General features: G+C 45.5%; 1 protein-coding gene and 1 non-coding gene across 2 annotated transcripts in view; one reads left to right on the top strand and one right to left on the bottom strand.

Moving 5' to 3' along the window:
- The window catches only part of LOC121441773, a 641,711-nt gene that overhangs the window by 180,957 nt on the left and 438,538 nt on the right, over nt 1-22,216 (bottom strand). The gene's annotated exons all lie outside the window — the stretch shown is intronic.
- On the top strand, nt 15,597-15,671 carry Trnas-acu. Its single transcript has one exon. It is a non-coding gene; the product is annotated as a tRNA-Ser (tRNA).

Genomic DNA, 22,216 nt, shown 5'->3' with positions numbered 1-22,216 from the left:
CTGGAATGTAAGGAAGCAAAATGAGTCTGATTTACTTTGGTGAAATGTTTTCCCTTTTCAAATGATTTATTACCATTTGCCACTATTGAAACCTCTTTGGACCCTCTCGTGGCTGGATCTGAGGGAAAAAAGAGAGATTCTTTTTTTCCTCTAGTAACAGAATTAAGTAAAGCATAGAAAAGACCCAACTCTGTAAATGTAATGAAAAACACCCATTCCCTTAAGAGCTCTTGTAATTGAGATTCAATTTCCCTTGTCCCCTGCCCCCGCTTATTAGAATCCCACGAGCACGGAGGTGGGGTTGGGGTCTTATTGCTGTCAAAGCTGGAGAGAGAGAGGCTTATGGGTTTTCCTGTATTTCTTTGTGCGTGTTCTGTAATAGTCCAGGGTTCTTTGGTTGGACATTCAATACAACTAGATTGAATCTTGGCAGAGTTGAAAAATAAAACACAATGCTGTATTCAAGGTTGTATAATACTTTAGTCTGGGCAGAGAGAAAGATAGAGATGTAGCTCTCATTTGTCAAGGTCTAGGATCAAGGCATGAAGAGAAAGCCGGTAACTGCGAGTCCCCAGGAGCGGAGGGTTTTCCTCAGTTGTCCCCTTGCTTCCAGCTGTCTCTCCAAGCTGCTCAAGCACTCATTTCACACGTCCGAGCATTCCACTCATTCCACATGTCCGAGAATCCCACCTATCCCACACATCTGAGCAGCCCACCTATCCCACACGTCCCAGCATCCCACCCATCCCACACGTCCCAGCATCCCACCCATCCCACACGTCCCAGCATCCCACCCATCCCACACGTCCCAGCATCCCACCCATTCCACACATCCCAGCATCCGAGCATGCTTATGCTGTGCACTGGGGCTCTCACATGCTTTCCTGTGGTATTCAGCTCTGAAGGGATGCTGTGATAGGATTACAGAGTCCATTGTTGTGCTCAGAGCCTCCAGTAGGCTCCTTTTTAGAGCCCCAAAATGAAAGGGACCTGGCACAAACCTCTGTTTTCATGGTTGCGCTCCCTTGTGTATCATCTAACTAGATGCAAGGAACAAGGTGATCAAATGCCCTTTTGAGAGTGATAATAAGTCTTTCAAGATGCTGTTCTTGGCTCCAGAGAGAAAAGCCTCTCTCCAAGTCTTTGGGAAAATAACACACATCAAGGGGTCTGCCGAATCCCTGGCCTCTTGGCACCAGTGTTGACATTTAAGAAAGGAACGTCAACTGGAAGAGCCCATTCATGTTCATGTTCCTGTGTAGATTTTCCCCACTTGCCTTTGGACTGTTTTCCGCTTATTTCAAACATTTCTTATTCCTACTTTGATTCTTCATCAGCAAAGAAGAGAGATGTGGCAACTGCCTTTTTCTTCTTGTTACATTTATAGCAGGGATTTTTTTTTTAAAAAAAACATAGATAGATACCTTAGCAGAGTTTAAGTGGGGGGGGGAGGGAGGGAGGGAGGGAAAGAGAGAGGAAGAGAGAGAGAGAGAGAGAGAGAGAGAGAGAGAGAGAGAGAACTGGCAGCTAGCAAGCCTTTTGAAAATCCGATTTATTAAAAATAACTGTATGGCAGCAAGAATATCTCTTCTTCATTTTCTGGACTCAGTGAAAAGCCAGACTGTAGAAATAAATGGCAAGCCTTGGAAAATCCTCTCTAATCAACTCAAAATGCTCAATCAGGTAAAACCTGCGTTTAGGAAAAAGTCCTGGACCATTAAGAAAGGAAAAAAAAATACACATAAGGAAAGAAAGATGTAATACTTCACTCCCAAGGACCCACTCAATTCAGGAAGAACGTTGTGTATGCCGACTCCCTGAAGACTAACGATGGGCAAGGAGCCCCTCTTCCGATGAATGCCACTATGCCTGGATGCATGTTGAAGGCACTTGAATGAGTTTTCAAGACCTGGAGGCAATTTCATTTTCTAGACGCCTCCTTCCACCCCTAATTTCCTAACCGAGTCAATGGTGGATCACCGAGATACATGGTCTCAGGCTTCTCATTTCCTCCTGTTTCCCCGAGGCCACTTCCAATAAAGGAGAGAGTTAGGGAGAGCAGGAGCCTGGCAGGAGCCTGGTGTAATCACTGCTGTCAAACGAAAATTCTGACTCCCACTAATTCACTGTGACCGATCATTGGGAATTCAAGAAATAAACGGAATCTACACCATTATTTTAAATTATTCTAGTAAGCCTCGTGTTCAGGGAGGGAAGGAGCCTGAATTTCTTCCCTTTGCCTGGGGGTGTGGACTGAACCAACTGACTGGGGGAGGGGGTGTTTAGCACTTGCTTGGGGGTGAAGGGGAACTCTCCCACTGGGGTCCCAGCTTTGATCTATGGTTACAGCCCTCACCCTGTGCTTTCTAGGCCTCAGGGAATGTTTGATTGAGTCAAAATGATGACTGTCACCGGACTTCTTTATGGTTTTGTGTTAATCACCAAGCCTGGATAAAATCACATATTGATTGACCTTAAATGAGATCTACTTTAACCTGGGAACTCCATTAAAAGAATAATTCAAGAGGCCAGCTCTGCTCCAGCTCATTGTTAACCTGCCTGCCCAGGAATTAATGATGCATACCCTTTCAGGAGACTCGTAATTCCTAATGAGTTTAAATATTTATCTGAACCCCCTGGAACCCGCTGCGTCCTTCCTCTGCAGCCCGCATTTCATTCTGCCTCCCTCCTTCAAGGCCTGAGCTTTTGTTTCTTCTTCCACAGACTAACTTTCGGTGCTGTTTTTCTGAGCACCCCGCTTTGGTAGGTGTGTTGTGGAGAGGACTCCTCGCTCCTTCCCCAGACTGTTTACACCAGTAACTTCAGCAGCATTAGAAATTCACCAGGCCCTGGTAGCAGTCCATGAACGGTACCAAATGCTCTTCGATTTCGAGTGGGAGAAGGCACACCTTAAAAGGAATTAGCTACTCCAGGCTCGTTTACTCCATAAAGGTCCTAGGAATGAGGTCTGCTTGGGATTTGGGCTTTTCCTGGACACCATGGCTTGGCTCACGTGATGACCTTCCCCTCACGCTAGGAAAGTGTTGTGAGAGTCCTGGGCCTTGTCACAGTGTGGGCTGAGTCGGGTGCTGGGTCCACCAGCCTGTCATCTCTCTGTAGACTTAGAAGGGGGCGTGCACAACACTCTTGTGGACAGTGACTGCCCTGAAGGGAGGGAGACAGTCCATCCATCACTACAAAAGACAGCTGTTTCAATGGTTCATTGACAATGACCAACATGGGGGAGGGGAGAGAAGCCAGTCAATAAGACAGTCTATGAGAAAAGACAATGAATGCTTCAGGAAAAGGTGTGTATGTATGTATGTGTGTGTGTGTGTGAGAGAGAGAGATGTGGGGGGCATTCCTTGTTTCAGCTCTGTCCTAGACAAGACTCTATTCTCTTTTTCTGTCTTCTCCCGTCAGCCTGCACAGTTATGAAGTGGCAAGGAAAACACTTTTACGGTTGTGGTCACCAAACATGAGGAACTGTGTTAAAGGGTCACAGCATTGGAAAGGTTGAGAAGCACTATTCTAGATTTCATTTTCTTTCTCATCTTTGTATCCCAGGGATTTAAGGGACTGTTTGACAGGAAGTAGATGTGAGATGTGTGCCCAGCGTTTATCAGATGTCTGACTGGGTAAGATGCCGAAAATCCACACTACGGAAAGATTAAGATGGAGAGATAGTCAAAAAGATTAGCAGGTAATACAAACTGAACTGAAGGATTTGGTTTTGTTTTAGTCTTAGAGGTGGCAGGATCTACTTCAGCCAAGGCAGGACTCAGAGGGTGAAAGAGTTATTAAATAGAATAAAGAGGGGACTTTTACATAGATAAAGGGTGTAACCATGCAGAATTTATAAATGGCCAGCACAGGCAATGTGTCAGGTAAGATGTAGCACCTACTCCTAATTGAAGGATGGAGAAAATCTCTTTGGAAGCATTAGCTAAGTCTGGTTAATCAATATGGGACAGTCACACTCATTGGTGGCCATGGAGGTGTTTCCCCTGTAACCAAGAGACTCCAAGGCTCCCTGGCAATATCGAGAGTGACCTGAAAGCCTCTCAGGTAATCACCGTTTAAGAAAGTAGGTAGATTATATATATATATATATATATATATATATATATATATATATATATGACAGAAGACAATGATTACTGAAAATATTTTTGAGGAGAATAAAATAATGTTTGAGCAAATAAGAGAGCCAAACAGCTTTCTAGAAGAAGAAAAGAGCTAAAGAAGTTTGTGAAAATGCCAGCTCCCCTCCAATGAACGGCCTTTGGGTTCATGTTTTCTCTTGAAATGCAAGCAAATGATGCAAACATCTATTTGAAAGAATCAGTGGGGGAGACCAAGTAAGCAAGAGGGTTGCAGAAGTAGTTCCCAAAATATTGGTCCTGGAGTTATGTGGGAATCAGACAATGGATGGGTTTGTCTGAGGGTAAACTTGTTTTAAATCCTTGGTGTCTGCCTGCGATCAAATTGCTCTTGAGGAGGAAGGTGGCACTTTGTGTCAGTTGGGAAACAGAGGGAAACAAGGTGGTACCATCAGAGTCAGACCCCAGGACCCATTTCTTTCAATTAGGCCCATCTCCTCACAGCCCACCCAGTGATGGGCTCAACCCATCAATGGACTGGTCCTTTGTTGACGTTAGAATATCCACAGTCCTGTTGCCCCTCAGAACCACCAGCTGGGGAATCAAGGCTTCAACACCTGACCTCTTGGGGAGACAGTTCACAGCCAAACAACTGCACACATAAAACCATCCAGAGACCTAAAAGAGGAAGGGTAAGGGACCCTCAGCTTTGGTGTCTTTCCAGTCTTGACAGTTTGGCAAATAAGGCCCTTGATTTATATTGATTGTCAACTAGACAGGGGGCAGAATTAACCTGGAGTCAGATCTCTGGTCGTGATTATGAGGAAGCTTCTACATTAGGTTAACTGGGGTGGGAGGAGCCACCCTAACTATGGGAGACACCATCCTCTGGCCTGCTAGACTGTATGAAAGAGAGGGAGCTGAGCTACACATACCCTGATGTGATGGTGCAACACTAAGGAGCAGAGGCAGGAGGATCAGAATCAAGGTTTATCCTCTCATCTTCATTTATATGATGAGGCCAGCCTGAGCTACGTGATAACCTTCAGAATGGCTATGCTAACGGTATAAAAGTTCATTAAGATATACAGTCTTTGAGGCTGGCTAATTTTGCTGTCTGATGTTTTCATTTGCATGATTTTTTATACTGAGGTTTTATTTTATTTTATTATTTATTTGTTTATTTTTGGTTTTTCGAGACAGGGTTTCTCTGTGGTTTTGGAGCCTGTCCTGGAACTAGCTCTCGTAGACCAGGCTGGTCTCGAACTCACAGAGGTCCGCCTGCCTCTGCCTCCCGAGTGCTGGGATTAAAGGCATGCGCCACCACCGCCTGCCTATACTGAGGTTTTAATGTAAAAAGAATTTTAAGGTAAATTTATTTATCTTTAGATTTGTTTATTATAAATATATACATATATGTGTGTGACTATTTTGCCTACATGGATGTATGTATAAGCACATATGTGCCTGGTGCCTCTGGAGGTCAGAGAGGACATCAGATCCTGTAGAATCAGGGTATAGATGGCTGTGAACCACATGTGAGGCTGAGAACCAAACTGGTTCTCTGGAAAAGCAGCCAGTGTTCATTACTACTGAGTGAGACACTCTCTAGCTCTGAATTTTAAAAATTATGAACATTTTATAGTAAAATCCATTCATAAAATTGACACTAAATTTGACTCATTCAAAAAGAACCAGTCACAAAAGGATAACAAAAAGAACCTCCAATATAGTTGGCTAGCTTCCTCACTACAAACTCCTCCGAACATTCTAAATAAATACACCATGAAAACAAGTTAAAAATGTGTGACTGAGTTGGCTGTGTGGAAGTGAAAAATGTCTTCTTCAGAAGGAAAACCATGAAGAAAATTTAAAAGCATAACTGATGCAGAAAAGTGTAAATTTTGTCTTTGTATAAAGAGGTCTCGATGAGCAAAAAGAGGGATCTCCATTCTTTCGGACCAGGGAGCGGAGATATAAGCATAACCTTATCAAAGGAGCTCGATTTGATCAAAGGGATCAGCAGAACCAACCATGCTCTCATTCCTTCCAGTTGAAGAGACACAGTTCTCTGACCAAAGCCTCTACCTGCTACTCTCTGCATGAATGGGGGGAGTATATGGTGTCAGCGTGGCAGTCTGTTCCTCTAGTCACGTTGAGGCATGAAGCTGAAATTGGAAAGGGGGTGGGTGGATGGAGGTTTCCCCAGGAGAATGAGTTATGTCGATAACTGAATAAAATGTTTATGAATAGCTTTGACTTAAAAGTGGGGCTTTTGGGTTTTCTATCCGTTTCTCTCCCTCCCCCATTTCCCTGTGTGTGTGTCTGTGTGTGCACATACATGCCTGTATGTGCATTTGCTTGGAGGACATAGGTTGACATCAAGGGTCCTCATTAATCATTTTCCACCTTGCTGTTTAAGACAGGGTCTCTCATTGAGCCTAAAGCTAGACTGGCTGGCCAGTGAGTTCAGGACTGCTCATTGAGTCCCACACTCTTTCCATCTCCCCAGTCCTCGGATTCCAGGCACGCAGCCTTTTACATGCATGTGGAGAGATGAAAGCTCCCGTGACGAGCGCTTTACAGACACCTCCTGTAGTAGTTTGAATATAACTGACCCCCATAGGGAGTGGCACAGTTGGGAGGTGTGGCCTTGTTGAAAGAAGTGTGTCACTGTGGGGGCAGGCTTTGAGGTCTCTTTTGCTCTAGCTTTGTTGACAGAAGTTTCTGTCTCGCCTGGTTCCACAAGGGTTCAGTCCCAAAGAAACACAACAGAGGTCTACATTAACTATAAACTGGCTGGTCTATTACATCTTAAATTAGCCCATTTCCAGGGAGGATTCTCACTTTTCTTCCTCTTGTTACAGGTAATGACTGCAGACTGATGCTTTCCTCTTCCCAGAATTCTCCTGTCCTGGTCACCCCGCCTATACTTCCTTCCTGGCTACTGGCCAATCAGTGTTTTATTAAAGCAATATAAGTGACAAATCTTTACAGGGTACACTACCATTGTCCCATGGTAAAGCTTCCCTCGGTGTGGCACTCAGACCATTTTCCTGTTGCCTGCAGGATGTAGGTACTCTCAGCTACTTTGCCACATCTGCCTGCATACTACCATGCTCCCTGCTGGGACAAAAATGGATGGAACTTCTGAAACTATAAGTGAGCCACCCCAATTAATTTTTTTCCTTTATAAGAGTTGCCATGTTCATGGTGCCTCTTCATAACAATACCTCCCCTGCCTGTGTTGTATTCCATTCTTTTAATAGGATCTTGCTATGTATCCATGGCTGTCATACTCACCGTGTAACTCAACCTTGGTCTTTTGGTTAGACATAGAAAAACCTTACTGTAGCAGCATCTACTCTTTCCTTTATGATAGTGTCCCAAAGAATCTGGTCAAAGGGGTTAGGAAATAAGGAGGTTGGGCTGGCAAATTGGCTCAGTGGGTGTCGTAGTTAGGGCTTCTATTGCTGTGAAGAGACACCATGACCATGGAAATGCTTCTAAAGGAAAACACTTAATTGGGACTGACTTAGAGGTTCAGAGGTTTAGTCCATTATCGTCATGGCAGGACATGGCAGCATGAAGGCAGATATGGTGCTGGAGGAGGAGCCAAGAATTCTACATCTTGGTCTGCAGGCTGCAGAAGCAACTGTGTATCACACCAGGAATAACCTGAATATAAGAGACCTCAAAGCCTGCCTCCACAGTGACACACTTCCTCCAATAGGGCCGTATCCACTCCAACAAGGCTACACCTCCTTAAAATGCCATTCCCTATGGGCCGAGCACTCAAGTACGTAAGTCTATGGGGGCCATACCAATTCAAATCACCACAGTGGATTAAAGGTGCTTGCCTTGCAAATCTGACGACCTGAGTTTACTCCCCAGAACTAAAGGTAAAGATGGAAGGGGGAAACCAACTCCATAGAGTTGTCCTCTGACCCCCACACACGTTTCCTGTAATGAGTACCCATACATGTAGTCTTCACACACACATATACACACACTAAATAAGTAAACAAACAAATAAGGAAGTGGTCTAAGCATCTATCATGACTAGAAGAAAATGATTAACTCTCTTGATTGAGCACTGGCATCCTTATGAACCATAAGAGAAGTCATCATGATGGGCTGTTAAGCTTTTAGCTACATCATTTCAGAAACCTCCTAAAAAGGAAAAATAAAAAGTTCTGTTTCTCCTGAACATGTACACAGTGGGCAGATTTCTTTGTTGCACTTGGCCATAAGCAAAACCACATGGAATGTGAAGAATTGGTTTGAATTAAGTGACAGAACCCATAATTTATAGGGAGCTACCAAGGAATTTAGGCTTGAGGTCAAACAGATGGCCTTCCTAACAGACATATGGTGCCCAATATTTCCCAGTGGTCAGTGTTCTGGAACCAGCCAGGCTAGGCTGTGAAGTTCATCGGGAAAGACAAAGGACAGAACTCTCCCCCCCAACTGGGAGTGACAGTGGTGTGATGTCAACTCTTATTACCCAGTTAGAAATTGATTATCAGAAGGACTTTCTGTCCAGTCTATCTGCCTTGAGCATCTTCTCTGTGCATTATCCTTTATGGATCTTAAATGTGCAGGCTATTAAAGTGGCTGACTGTGCTTATAAAACAACAGGGGGCCGGGAAGGGTGTTCCCGAGATGGCTTTGGTATGAGGCACGTAGAGCCAGGCAGGACCAGCGAGAGCTCTAAATTCTCATTACGGAGCCTCACTTTCCATCGTCAGTTTATCATCTCAGGGTCTATCTAGAGTAGGCGTGAGGATTTCAGCCACCAGTGTGGCTGGTGGGAATGTGGGACCCCATCACACTGAAGATAATTTCAATTGTGATCTTCCTGGTAGGTCTCAGCAGAGACTTCGTGGAATGACAGAGAGCGCTCTCAAAGCCTTCATCTACAAATTAGAGTCAAATCTAGTGGAAATGAGGAAGAAGCTTAATTTCTTTAAAGGTATTCTCATTAGTTTTCACACAGATATCTATTTCCTGGGAGATTAAGGTCATGGGGTAAAATGACTGCTAAGTCACGGGTTTATTTAAAGTAAGTGAGACGAGCCACTCGGAGAGATTTTAAGACCTGAGTTTTAGCAAAGAGTAGACTGGGACAATCTGTGCTTCCCTAAATGTAAAGAAAAAAAGGTTATAAAAGGATCCATGCCTGGTGGTGCACGCCTACAGTCATACCACTTGGGAGGCAGATATGAGGACCAGAACGTGGAGGGCAGCCTGGGCTACTTAATGAGTTAGCGGCCAGCCTGGACAACAAGAAACTCTGTCTCGACAAAACCAAACAGAAAAAAAAAGTTTGTACAAGGATTACATCATTTGGGATTAAGAAGACATTCCATTTGGGGAAATGCTTGCTATACAAGCATCAGAATCTGCATTTGAAACTTCACCACGCATGGGTGGAAGTGTGTGTCTATAATACCAACAACACAGGGGAGCAGAGATAAGATCTCATTGGTCAGCCAGTCAAGGTGAATTAATGAGATCCAGGCTCAGTGAGAGATCCTACCTCAAAAAATAATACAATGAGAGATTAAGGAACACACTCAGTGTGCTCTGGCTTCTATGTACATACATGCAGGCACTCTTTCACACATATATGCACACACAGGTATATATACACCTAGATGAACATTCATATTCCCCCCGCATGTATATACCCATACACACACACACACACACACACACACACACACACACACACGAAGGGTCCATTTAACAACTCCAAGTTCTATTTTATGAGTTTTCTTGGCCTTCCTCTCAGTGGATTTGATGTTCTTGTAATTTTCCTCTGTCCTCCCCTGCAGTCAATACTGGTCATTCCTTATTGATTTGTGATAGTTTGATTGACAGATGACCCCAATTCTTTACCCCTTCCTGGACTTAAGCCTTCTGCTATACAAGTTTGCATCCTTTGATCCTGGCACGAGTGCCAGGGTTGGGTGTTCCTGCTCCTTTTCCTGACTGCTACACACGCCAGCCAGGTTATGACAGCCAAGGTGGAACAGGCAGAAGCTGGATAAGTCATCCCTGCATCTCTTCTCACACTATTATGTTGGCTATAGAAATGTATCTGGGCTGGTCTGCGGGGTCATGAGCCCCATGGAGCAGGGCTAAATTGTCACAGTGGCCCAGATGAGACCCAGCCCATGATAAAGCCCAGCCAGGATTTTAGAGACAGGGGATGAGCCTTGATGAACTTAGCCTTGGACCAGCAGAACCAAACAGCCGGCTTTTAGAGCCATGGCCTCATAACATGCTTACTGTATGTCAATGAGTGTTGGGATTATGTGTTACATAGCGCCATGGAGGGGATTATGGTCCCTACAAGAGCTGAGTTACTTTTTTCTCTGCATTGGGCTCAGGGAAACAACACAATACAGCTTTTTGTTCTCCATTGACAAAATTGTTTTTACAGTGTGGAGCCTGACATTTTGAAATACAAACCATGGAATGTCTCAGTTGAAATAATGAGCATGGATATCTCAGACGGTTACTTTCCTGTGCAGAGAATCTCGTTCTTAGAACTTGTTTCTCCCAGAGTTTTCCAGAACACATGACATTATTACTGACTATGGCCACCGTATTGTCTAACAGGTCCCTTGGACTTGTTCCTTCTACTTGAAAGGATTTTTGAGCAAATGCTACAAAGCTAAAGGCGCAACAGATCTGATTTTAAAATAGAACAACAGTTGCGAAGCAGCATAACATTGGTGGAGCGTGATTTCTAATTGGTCTTAGTAATGAAAACCCGGAGTCGGATATTAGGAGGTCAAAGCTGAAAAATCAGAGAAGCAGAGCAGCCAGTCACGAGTTCCCACCTCTGCGAAATCCTCAGAACCAAGGGGGCAAGATCCTGGACCTATGAGTCCTCAGACTAAATGGGATATCCTGTCTCTACAAGTCCCCAGGCTGAATGTAATTGAGCTCCTGTCTCCTCCTGCCTTATGTTCTTCTCTCTACCCAGCCATATCCCTGCCTGCCTCCACCTCCTTAGTGCTGGGATTAAAGGTGTGTGACTCCCAAGTACTGGGATTAAAAGTGTGAGCCACCACCATCTGACTCTGTTTCTTTTTTAGACTAGATCAATTTTGTGTTGTCCAGGGTAACCTTCAGCTCACGGAGATCCATCTGCCTCTATCTTCCGAGGGCTGGGGTTAAAGGTGTGTGCCACCACTGCCTGGCCTCTATGGCTAACTAGTGGCTTAGCTCTGACTCTGATCTTCAGGCAAGCTTTATTTGTTAGAGCACAAACAAAATATAACCACATATTGACACAAAAAGGAAATAAATTCACACATCAATTATCTAAGAAGGTGAGAATGTGGCAGGGAAGGGTCGCTGTCTATGTGAAAACCAGATGTCCAAATGCAGGGAACTGATAATAGACCACATCTCATGCCATAAGAAGTGAAGTCAAGGTGGATCAAAGGCTTAACTGTAAGACACGAAGCTGTAAAACTTCTAGGGCCAAATGAAAGGGAGAGACTCCTTGATATAGGGCCGTGCACAGCGTTTTGATAAAATCCATAGGACACAGGCAATGAAACTGGACATGGACAAATGGGGTCGTAGCCAAGGAAGATGTTTTGCAGAACAAAAGAAACAGCCGTCAGAGTGAAGAGAACATCATGGAAGTTAGAACTTTTCCCTTTGCAAACTACACTACCAAACCCCAAGATACATATCACAGAATGGCTGCTACAAACAAGTTGCTCTTTGGTTCTATCCTTGATTGGTTAACATATGATGTCATGAGTGTTCCCTGATGCTATAGGCCTTCATCCATCATTGCATTCATCCATCCATCTATCCATCCATCCTTCCATCCATCCATATCTATCTGTCTGTCTGTCTATCCATCCATCCATCCACCTACCTGTCCACCCATCCATCCTCCTACTTATCTATTCATCCATCCACTCATCCATCCATCCATCCGTCCATCCATCCATTCGTCCATCCACCCATTAATCCATCCACCCATGTATTCTCACCTTCATCCTCCCATCCATCCTCCCAATATTAAAATATTCATGTTAAATCTTGGCTAGAAAGCGGCCTGGGGTTTGGGTAGCTTTCATTATTGGAAGAGAAATCAAATCTGAGGCCTTGCGTTGAACAACTGAAGTGTAAACTTGAATGGAAACAAAATCAGGAGGAAAGCATCCCCCGTGTACAGAGGACTTGGCATGTAGGCATGCTTGGAGGAAAGCTTAGTGGGGTTGGTGTGCACTTATCCAGTGAAGCCTCAGGCTAGCTCCATATGCAGAAACTGTACCCAACTTTAAAGAGGAAACTAAGGGCCAAGGAGGTTATGTACTTGCCCAAGGATCCTTGCCTAGCAGTACACAATATTAATTCAGGTGGCCAGATGCCAGAGTCCATGACCTTGATCATAGGCTGCCATCAGCTCCTACTGACTCAGGGCACATGGAAACCACTTCTCACTGCACTCATAAACAGACTCTAGGCTGGGGAGATGATTCAGTGGGTACAATTCTCGCCACACAAACCGGATGACTTGAGTACAGATCCCTAGGACCCTAGAGCATCCATGGCCCTGGAAGCCCCGTGTGCAGTGCTTGCCCACTGGGAGGTGGATGCAGAGACAGGAGAATCTTGGGGTGCCCTTAGGCCAGCTAGCCTGGTTTATGTAGCAATGAATGAGAGACCCTGTGGCAACACAGTGGAAGGCAAGGACCAACTCTATAGGCTCTCCTCTGACCTCTAATGTGGCGTGGCATGCATGTGCCATATTTACACACACACACACACACACACGCACAACACAACACAAATGAAGCCCCCTGTTTTGCCTTTCTGCAAGCCACTGGAGTTCCTGCCAGGTACTAAGAAAAATGTTCATTCCTCTTTATCGTCATGACTAAACACAGCTCCGCAAAGACCCTCAATGCCTTCCTGCTAAGGCCTCTCCCAACTCCTTCCTTTTCTGGTGATATTAACCCACAGGGGATGCTTTCTGGAACAGTTAAGCTCAGCATGGAGAGCCATTCTCCTATCTGTTTCCCAGAGGGTGTGGGAAGCTAAGTCCCTAATTGGAAGAATTGGAGGAGAAAGAACCATAGAGGTGAGCATAGCCCAGAGGGTGGACTCCAAAGCATCCACCATATCTACCAGAAATCTATTCACAGACTTCCCTAGGCCCTCTGCTTTTATTTGGGTTCTGAGTGCCTGGAAGAAGTACAGCCTGTGTATCTACACATGGACCAGTTTTTCCTCTGAGCTCTGGTTGCCCTGTTGGCATTGACGTTTTGTCTCTGGCTGGAAGTTAGGGTTGGGGCTGGGAGAGGGAAGGGTGAAACTGTTACTTGGTGAATTGCCTTCATGGGTCTGGTTTATTCCTGTGTGGTCCCCCACCATTGCTCAGAAAGTTTTCCCTCCCTGAGGCACCAATCAGCCATCACCTACAAGTTCTCTGGCTACCTTTGTGGAGCTTTGAGGAATCCTGTCACTTTAGAAAGCAACACATCTGGCTGTAAGTGGAGTCTGTGCTTTTGTTTCCTGGTCTCCCAGACCCAAATAGTCAAACAAAAACTATTTTAATTATAACACTATTTGACCAATGGCTTAGGTGTATTCCTAGCTAGCTCTTACATCTTAAATTAACCCATTTCTAGTCATCTGTGTATTATCACAAAGCTGTGACTTACTGGTTAGGGTTTTGGCATCTTTCTCCTTTGGCAGCTACATGGTGTCTCCCTGACTCCGCCTTCTTTCCCGCCTCTATCTCTGCTTGGATTTCCCACCTTGCTATATTCTGGCCCTGCCATAGGCCAGAGCAGCTTCTTTATTGACCAATGATAATAAAACATATTCACAGTATACAGAGGGGAATTCCACATCATCTGTCTTAACGCATCTGCCTGGACTTTCCCACATAGAACATGTAATTCTCTCCTGTGTCGTGGGTTTTATGTAAATCTTGAGTCACTGACTTGCAGATCCATGGGGCTCTAACCTGGGATTCTAGAGTTCTAGAACATTCCCCAGAAAGGCAGGAGTCAGGATCCATTCACAGGTATCCCCCAGCCTCCTTTGCTCCGGCCCTCATCTCACCATTTAAGCATATCTCTGGCTTCCCATACTTTCTCTTCTAATTGCCTTGTGTATTCAGTTCCCATTTTTGTATGCTTGCTTGTGCATGTGTATATGTACATATTGGTATGTGTGCAGGTGCATTTGCATGTCTTGGGGACATGGGTATATTTGTGCATGGATGCTAGTGAACAATTTCAGTTGTTGATTCTCAGGAATTGTCTACCTTGTTTATCATGTATGTATGTAGGTAGGTATGTATGTATGTGTGCATGTATGTATGCATGTATCTATCTATCTTTCTATCATCTATCCACCTACCTACTTATCTTGTCTGTGTGTGTGTATGTATGTATGTATGTATCTATCTATCTATCTTTCTATCTTCCTATATCTTTCTATCTATCGTCTATCCACCTACCTATCTATCTTGTGTGTGTGTGTGTGTGTGTGTGTGTGTGTGTGTTTATGTAGTATATGTACATGTGCAGGTGTGGAGGTCAAAGGCTGTCTGTCTGGTGTCTGTCTCTATTGCTCTCCACTTAATTTTACTATGAAAGAGGGTTCTAGCTGAACCTGGAGCTCACTGCTTTGACTGAACAGGCTGGTCAGCAAGCCTGCCATACTCCCTGATGCTGCATCTGCCCCTTAACCCCAGCACTGGGATTACAGGTGTGTGCCACCACACGGCTTTTTAAAATATGTGTTCTGGGGCTCAAACTCAGCTCCTTCTGTAAGCAGCTTGCCAACTGGGCTATCTCTTAGCCACCATTTCCCATTTTTTTGATACTGGGTTGGGACCCCCTCCCTTTGATAAGCAATTTAGGATGGCCATCACTGCTCAGTAAATTATTAATCCGCAAATGAAATGTCCCACTGTGAATCACAGCTGTCAGTTTCCTTCTTTACCACCTGAACACTTAGCATCAAAATAGAAGTCCTCGAGATCAAATGTGACATCAGTGCCCACCTCCAAGGTTCAGGAGCTGGAACTTAGGACCTGCCACTTATTCTTCATGGAACTTTCTAGAAAACCAGAACAGTGCCAACCATTTTTTAATCACCCAAAACAACAGCAACCATACCACTAGTAATAATATCTGCCTTAAGAGCCCTTATTTTGGGCTACCAGCTTTAAAAGCCATTCATTTTCTCATTCATCTCCCCTTCTCCATCTCCTGGGAAGCGGGGTTTGTTTCTTCCCATCTCTTTATAGATGCTGAAACTGAGAGAGCTGGAAAGTTGTCTGGCATGCCACAATACATAGAAGTCAGAGGCAGGATTTGAACTTAAGAGGTTGGGTGCCATAACTCACCCCCTCATCATTTAAGGTTGATTAGTTGCTTGTTTACTTACTTCTTGCTCTGTTTTTTTTTTTAATAAAAGAAAAATTTGGCTGGGGCTGTAGCTCAGTTGGTAGAGTGTTTGCCTACTATGCAAAAGGCCATGGGTTCAATTCCCAGGTCCATATAAACAAGATGTTGTGGTAGAGACCTGTAATCCTGGAGTTCAAAAAATGAAGGCAAGAGGATTAGATGTTTGAGGCAATCCCTGTCTGCATAGAAAGTTTGGGGCTATCCTGGGTTACCTGAGAGCCTGTCTCAAAAAACAAAAACAAAACCCCAGTCACACACAAAATCCATGGAAATACAACTGACTAATTGTGCATGCATGAGTATCTAAGACTTCTGTCAATATGAGAGCTTCCTAAAGTTTCCGCTGTCCCTTGCACATCTGAGAAAACTCTGAATGTGGTCTTTCCCCATCATTTCTCCGGGACACTCTATTGCCACTGTGCATTCCAATGCTTCTCTCTCATTAGCATGTTCAGAACTTGAGGGCACAGATGGCCCCCACGAGGGCGTGGCAGGTTCAGTAAACACAGTGTTGTTGGCGGCATAACAGTACCATGCTGCCCTTACCTGTAGCTGGCTTTTCTGTCACACTGGGAATCTGTAGGTCTTGTCTCATGGTGGCTGCATCCACAGAAGCAGCGTAGCTGCCCCGCTCTGTCGCACAGGTAGGATGGCTGGCTGCATCATCCATAGAGGCCTGCACAGCCCTGCCCCTGTCCTCCTGTGACTCCTCAGCCCCACCACACAGATGCCTAGGGCATGTCAACAATTCAGATCTCCATTTGTCTGTGTTGGAAGAGGTGACTCAGCTCTTGGGCTGTTGGCAGTTCAACAAATTGAATTGCTCTCACCGTCTTGGTGGGCACTTGGAAAAGTGCTCTTGTGCCCTTCTGATAGAAGAGTTGTTTATTTTTATACGTACGAGTGTTATTTTGATATGTACGAGTGTTTTGCCTACATGTATGTATGTGTACTACACGAATACTTGGTGTTCTTCGAGGTCTGAAGAAGGTGTCAGAGTTCCTGGAACAGGAGTTACAGGTGGCTGTGAGCAGCCATGTGGGTCCTGCGAAGGTACTTGCCTTGAAACCACAAGTGCATCAGGGTAGCAGTTCAAGTCCCGGAACCAGTGTAAAGAAAGTCTGAGTCATTTGGTAAGGGAGGGAGGGAGAGAGGGAGAGAGGGAGAGAGAGAGAGAGAGAGAGAGAGAGAGAATGGAGAGGGAGACACCACTGCAAGGGATAGATAATCTTAAGCATTTCTAGGCTGGTGACATTTTCACTGAGACATGAATAATGGAAAGGAGATGAGGGTGCCAGTCACGTTTATTCAGAAAGAACATCCCAGGCAGAAGGGAAACAGGTACGAAAGTCCTGAGGCAGGGGCATGCTTGGTATTGTTGGGGGTTAAGAATAAAACCACTGTGGCTAGAGAAGTGAACAAGGTGAAGGAAGTGGGCAAGGAACCTGATACCACAGGGTGAGGCAAAGCTTCTGGAACCTTCTTTGATGACTGTATCATCTTTTCTGTTCACAAGGCAGGGACTTAACCAAGACTTAGATTTGGAAGGAAAGATAGGATGGGATCTAAGAGTCAGGCATGTTCTTCAGGAGCTTTTAAACCAACCGAATATACAATATCCTCATTGATATATTAATATGGCTACAATTTATAGGAAATCATTATCAGTAATTATTACTGTATCGAGAAAAGTAATTGCTAGCACAATTTTGGGAAGCACTTGGCTCCACATAGTGCCTTCCCTATTGTCTGTCTTCTGATAAAAATTCCACAGTGCCACAGAGAGGTGGGGAAGCCAAACTTAATCTAACAAAGGTCGCCCTCATGTCCCTCCTGCTCTGTGACACACCATTTACTGAATCATCTATTGTTGTCCAAAGAACAAAGACGAACCTCGACAATCGGGGGAATGATAAGGTTCATTTGAAAAGTGGGGAGGAAATTGTGAAAGTGTTGGAGGCCAAGGGCAGAGTCCTGCCCAGAGATCAATAGCTGCCCACAATGAGGAGGGAGGGGAAGGAATAAGCATGATGAACGATTCTGAGGGATGGTGTCCTGCCAGGCAGCCAGTGTGGCGGCCCGGTGAAGAGCTCCCCACTGAAATCAGATATGAGCATACACCTCTGGTCTCTGCATCACATGACCTGTGAACACCTCAGCTGACCCTCTGCAGGATCGCAGGGGCCGGTTTGTCTGCAGGGTTTCCAGGAGCATTGGAAGAGAGCAGGAAATGCCCCAATGAGGACCACACAGCACCAGCCTTGTCTCCATCCTCCTCTTTCTTTGATCAAGTTGAGCAAAACCACCGAAGGCAGAGCGGTGCACCTAGGAGCCTATTAAAGCTTTCCTCCCTCAGATGGAGAAGATGGAAATTAGGAAATCCTTCCCCCCAAATTATTTAGTGTAACAAAGACACCCATTGGGCTCTTCTTTGCCTCACACCATTGCCAGCGAAATGCGTGCCTTCCAACTTAGGTTTAAGCTCAGTTTAATTATTCATGAATACTCAGAGGAATGTTCCCCATATTAAAAACCCATCACAAGGAATTCATGATTATGACTGGAGGATGGAGGTACTGGATAGCATGGAGCACTCTACAGGCTGCATTTTCTCTTCTGTCCATCAACAAGCACCTCCAGACTTTCAGTAGAAATGTTTTGGTTTTGTTGGGTGTAGGCGCAGAGTTGGAATCTGAATGGTTGGAGCTGAGCCATGGGGAGAGTGATGGCTGGACTACGCAAGTTATGAAGTGTCAGGTGGGATGCAGGACATAAATAGTGACAACGGGGTTCTGAGCACTGGGAAGGTGCCTCGGAAGACAATGTCTCTCTGTTTCTCACACTGTTAAGAGAATAAATGGCTTACAGTCCAGTTCTCAATTGAAGACAGTGAAGCCTCTAAGGGTTAACTGTTATTTTCTGTCAAGAAGAGTATAGGCTAAAAAAAAAATCCCAAAGGAGGTCTACCCACCAAATGTCGGTATTCTCATTAACAATCCATCACTTGCAATGCATGTATAACCTATGTTTTTAATCTTTGTTTATATAGATCCAATATCTTTCTACTTACTAAATACCCATCATTTACAATCCATCTAATATCCATCCACCATCCATCCAATAGCCTCACACTCACTGAACACCCACCATTTACAGCCATCAGTAATCTATCCCACCATGCATCCATGCATCCAGCTAACCATTCACATGTCCATCTAATAGCTATCTATGACCTCTCCCCGGATGAATCTATTTGTCTTCTCCTGTGTCTACCAACACCTTCTTCCACATCTCCAGTTAACCAATGAAGCAATTTGTAATGCTTCTATCCCACCCTCATCCCTTTTCTCTTCATTGTCAGTGCTGAAACCTAGACCAATGCATCATCTTCTGGATGCCTGTGATGGCTTCCTATCTAGCCTATCCCTTCCTCCTTTGTTATTGTACAGTTTATTTTTATTACAGCTACAGAGACCATCTTCTTATGATGTCCCATGACTCCTATGATTGTAGCCTTTGGTGTGCAGACACCTTTATAGTACTGCTTCCACATAGGCCAGCCCAGACCAGTGCCCTCAGAATTGTTCCTTTCTCTTCCACCTTCAGACGTAGGCTGAATACCACTTCCTCAGTTGCAGCCAGAGGGTGTAGCCATGGCACTGGTTTTGACTAAAGAAGTTATGGAGAGCTGGTCAGGCCTTGTGCTGCTTGAGCTCCTTTCTCCCATGGCAGTGGACTGGAAGCCTCACCTAGATCTGGTGCCATCACAAGACGGTAGGGACTCAGCTCCTCAGGGTTCCAGAATTAGTATGGTGAGCTGAGACTCCTCTACCCTGCACTAGGACAGGAGTAGAAGAAATAATGAAGTCTTTTTTGTTTGAAGCATTCTGGGAGTTGCTTGTTACTGTGGTGTAACTGACTGATACACTCTGATGTATCTGAAATTTTGGTTTCCTGCTCCTGTCCGTTTGTTGAAAGTTACTTCTGTTTGTGTGTCAGAAGGCAGCGAGCATTTCAGGATGCGACTAGATGAGGAGGAGGAAGCTCCTGAGAATGGGATTGACAGATTGATGGAGGCCAGGGGTGGAGACACAGCTCAGCTGGTAATGAGCTTGCTGCGCAAGCATGAGACTCTGAGCTGGAACCTCAGAAGCCTCATTAAAAGCTCAAGCATTAGGGCTGTGGCTTGGTCTGTAACCCTGACGCAGGAGGAGAGGATAGGGCTGTATGGAGTTGGCTCCACCCCTCAGCAGCTGAAGCACCCAGGGGAGAGGGCCTACTCCTCACCTGGGCAGAACAACAGAGTTGATTCTGTGGCATGGGCAGAGCTTATGAGGACGGGAGAGCCAGTCACACCCCTCTTGTCTGCCATGTGGTAGTGTGGCTAAGGGAAAGATTCCCTCCTCCCCTTGCCCCTTAATACCTGCAGCAGGTGGGGGACCTGACCCAGCCCCTCACTGGCTGCAGCACTCAGCAGAATGGGCCCTCTGCCTCGCCCGGGCAGGACAGTAGAGTTGATCCTGTAGACAGGGTGCAGGTGAGCCAGGCTTGACGGCATATGAGGAGCATAGTTGGTACTGCCTCCCTCTTCTTTGGTGTGGTAGTGGGGATGAAGGAAAGATGCCTTCCCTAATAGCTCCCACCTCCTCCAGCTGGAGAGGGAGCTGACCGCTTTACCAGATGCAACACTCAGGAAAGTGGACCCTGCACGTCCTCTGAGCTGCCCAGTGGAACTGACCCTGCAACCCTGAGAACATAAGCATGAAAGACCTAGCCCCACCCCTCATCTGCCACATGATCGCATGGGCAGCGAATAGATGCCCCCCCCCCCATATCAACATCAGAGGCAGATGGAAGAGCTGGCCCTGAGGTCACAAGAGCTGGAGAGCTATTCCTGGTCCCTACCAGCTGCAACACTTGGGAAAGCAGGCCCTGCACCTTGCATGGGCAGGAAAAAACCCAACCCCGTTGGCGGAAGTGAGCCAGCCCCAAAGTTGTGAGCATGGGAGATCTGTCCCCCACTACTCATCAGCAGTATGAACTGGGGAGAGTTGCATCCCCCTTCCTCCTTGTCCTTCACTGCCTGTGACAGACAAGGGAGCTGACCCTCCCCTTACCAACTGCAGCAGTCAGGAAAGCGGGCCCTGTTCCTCACGTGGGCAGCGTAGTGGAGCTGATCCTGTTGGCAGAGGCACAGCTGAGAAAATCCTGAGGGGGTGAGGATCCCCCTCATCTGCCATGTGGTGCTGAGGGCAAGAGATGGATGCCCCCCCCCATGGTGGTTGAGAAAGCTGACCCTCCCCTGTACCAGCTGCAGTACTCAGGAAAGTGAACCTGGCACTTCATCTGGGCAGCACAGTAGAGTGCTGTGGTGTGGGTGAACCAGCCCTGGTGCTGTAAACATGGGAGACAACTCCCCATTACTCATCTCCCATGTGGTAGCAAGAGTGGGGAAGCGATCCCCCCACCTCCCCACCCCCACCTATGGATGTCTGAGGCAGTTGAAAGAGCTGGCCCTGCGGTGATAAGAGCTGGAGAGCTGGCCCTGCCCCTTATCAGCTGCAGCACTGGGGAAAATGGCCCCTACACCTGTCTGAACATCTATGGAGAGCCGAATGCTGGCTCCCCTCCTAGCTGCCTACATGCTTTAGAAGGAATTCCAGGCTAGAGTCCAAGGCAAAACAGGACTGATAGTTTTCTGAGTGTGGTTCATTATAAACAAGTCAGAAGACATCTTGAGGTCGGGGCCAATCGTCTCTATGCCTAAAGGGTCCCTAGCATATATGTGAATGACACAGGGGGCTGGGCACCTAGACTGACCTCTGAACACAGGCCAGTACCATCCCTGTTTTGCTCAAGGCTATTCCACAGCTCTTCTGAGTTACCCAGAACAAAGCCAAGATCTGTACCATGATCTTGGGGGTGTCACAGCTCTTATCCTTCTAGGGAAGCTGCACGGGAGGATACTACTTTATAGACAAGTGTGCAGGGGGCATAGCTTTCTACTCTTCATCCAAAACTGCATTAATCTGTCTGCCATCTTTTCATATAAAGTTTGGCCTATAATTGTTTTCTTTGCTGTGTCTTCATTTGGTTCGGATATCAGGGTAACCCTGGCTTTGGATAAAGAGACTGGTATTGTGTCTTGCCGTTCTAATTTATGGACTAGTTTGAGAAGCACTGGCATTAGTTTGTTTTGTTTTTTGTTTTTGTAGCAATCTTGTTGAATTCAGCAGTGAACTTATGTGCACTGGATGTTTCATAGTTGGAGAACTCTTTTTTGTAACTAAAACTTAAACCTCATTGGGTGCAACTGAAAATAACAATATTACGCGAATTAAGTCAGTCTCAGAAAGACAAACCATCACAATTTCTCTCATTTGTGGGTCGAAGATACTACATAGGTAATAACACCATCTCTGTATAAATGATAAGAAAGTAGGATCAAAAGTATCTAGGGGAACAAAGAGACGGGAGGAAAAGAGAAAAGGGAGGGGAACTGAGGATGTGGAGGGGGACTATACTTAAAGTCCATTGCACACTGGCATGGGAATTAATCTATGGAATCCCCATTTAATGAGATAAACAATTTTAAAAGTCTAAATCACTTAAACATTATAATTATAGAACTAAATATCAAAGCAA

The sequence above is a fragment of the Microtus oregoni genome, unplaced genomic scaffold, assembly GCF_018167655.1.
Source record: "Microtus oregoni isolate MIOR12 unplaced genomic scaffold, Mior012 000081F_ref0000091, whole genome shotgun sequence".
NCBI lineage: Eukaryota > Metazoa > Chordata > Mammalia > Rodentia > Cricetidae > Microtus > Microtus oregoni.
The sequence above is the reverse complement of the archived record's forward strand: the minus strand, read 5'-3'. Positions and strand labels throughout refer to the sequence as shown.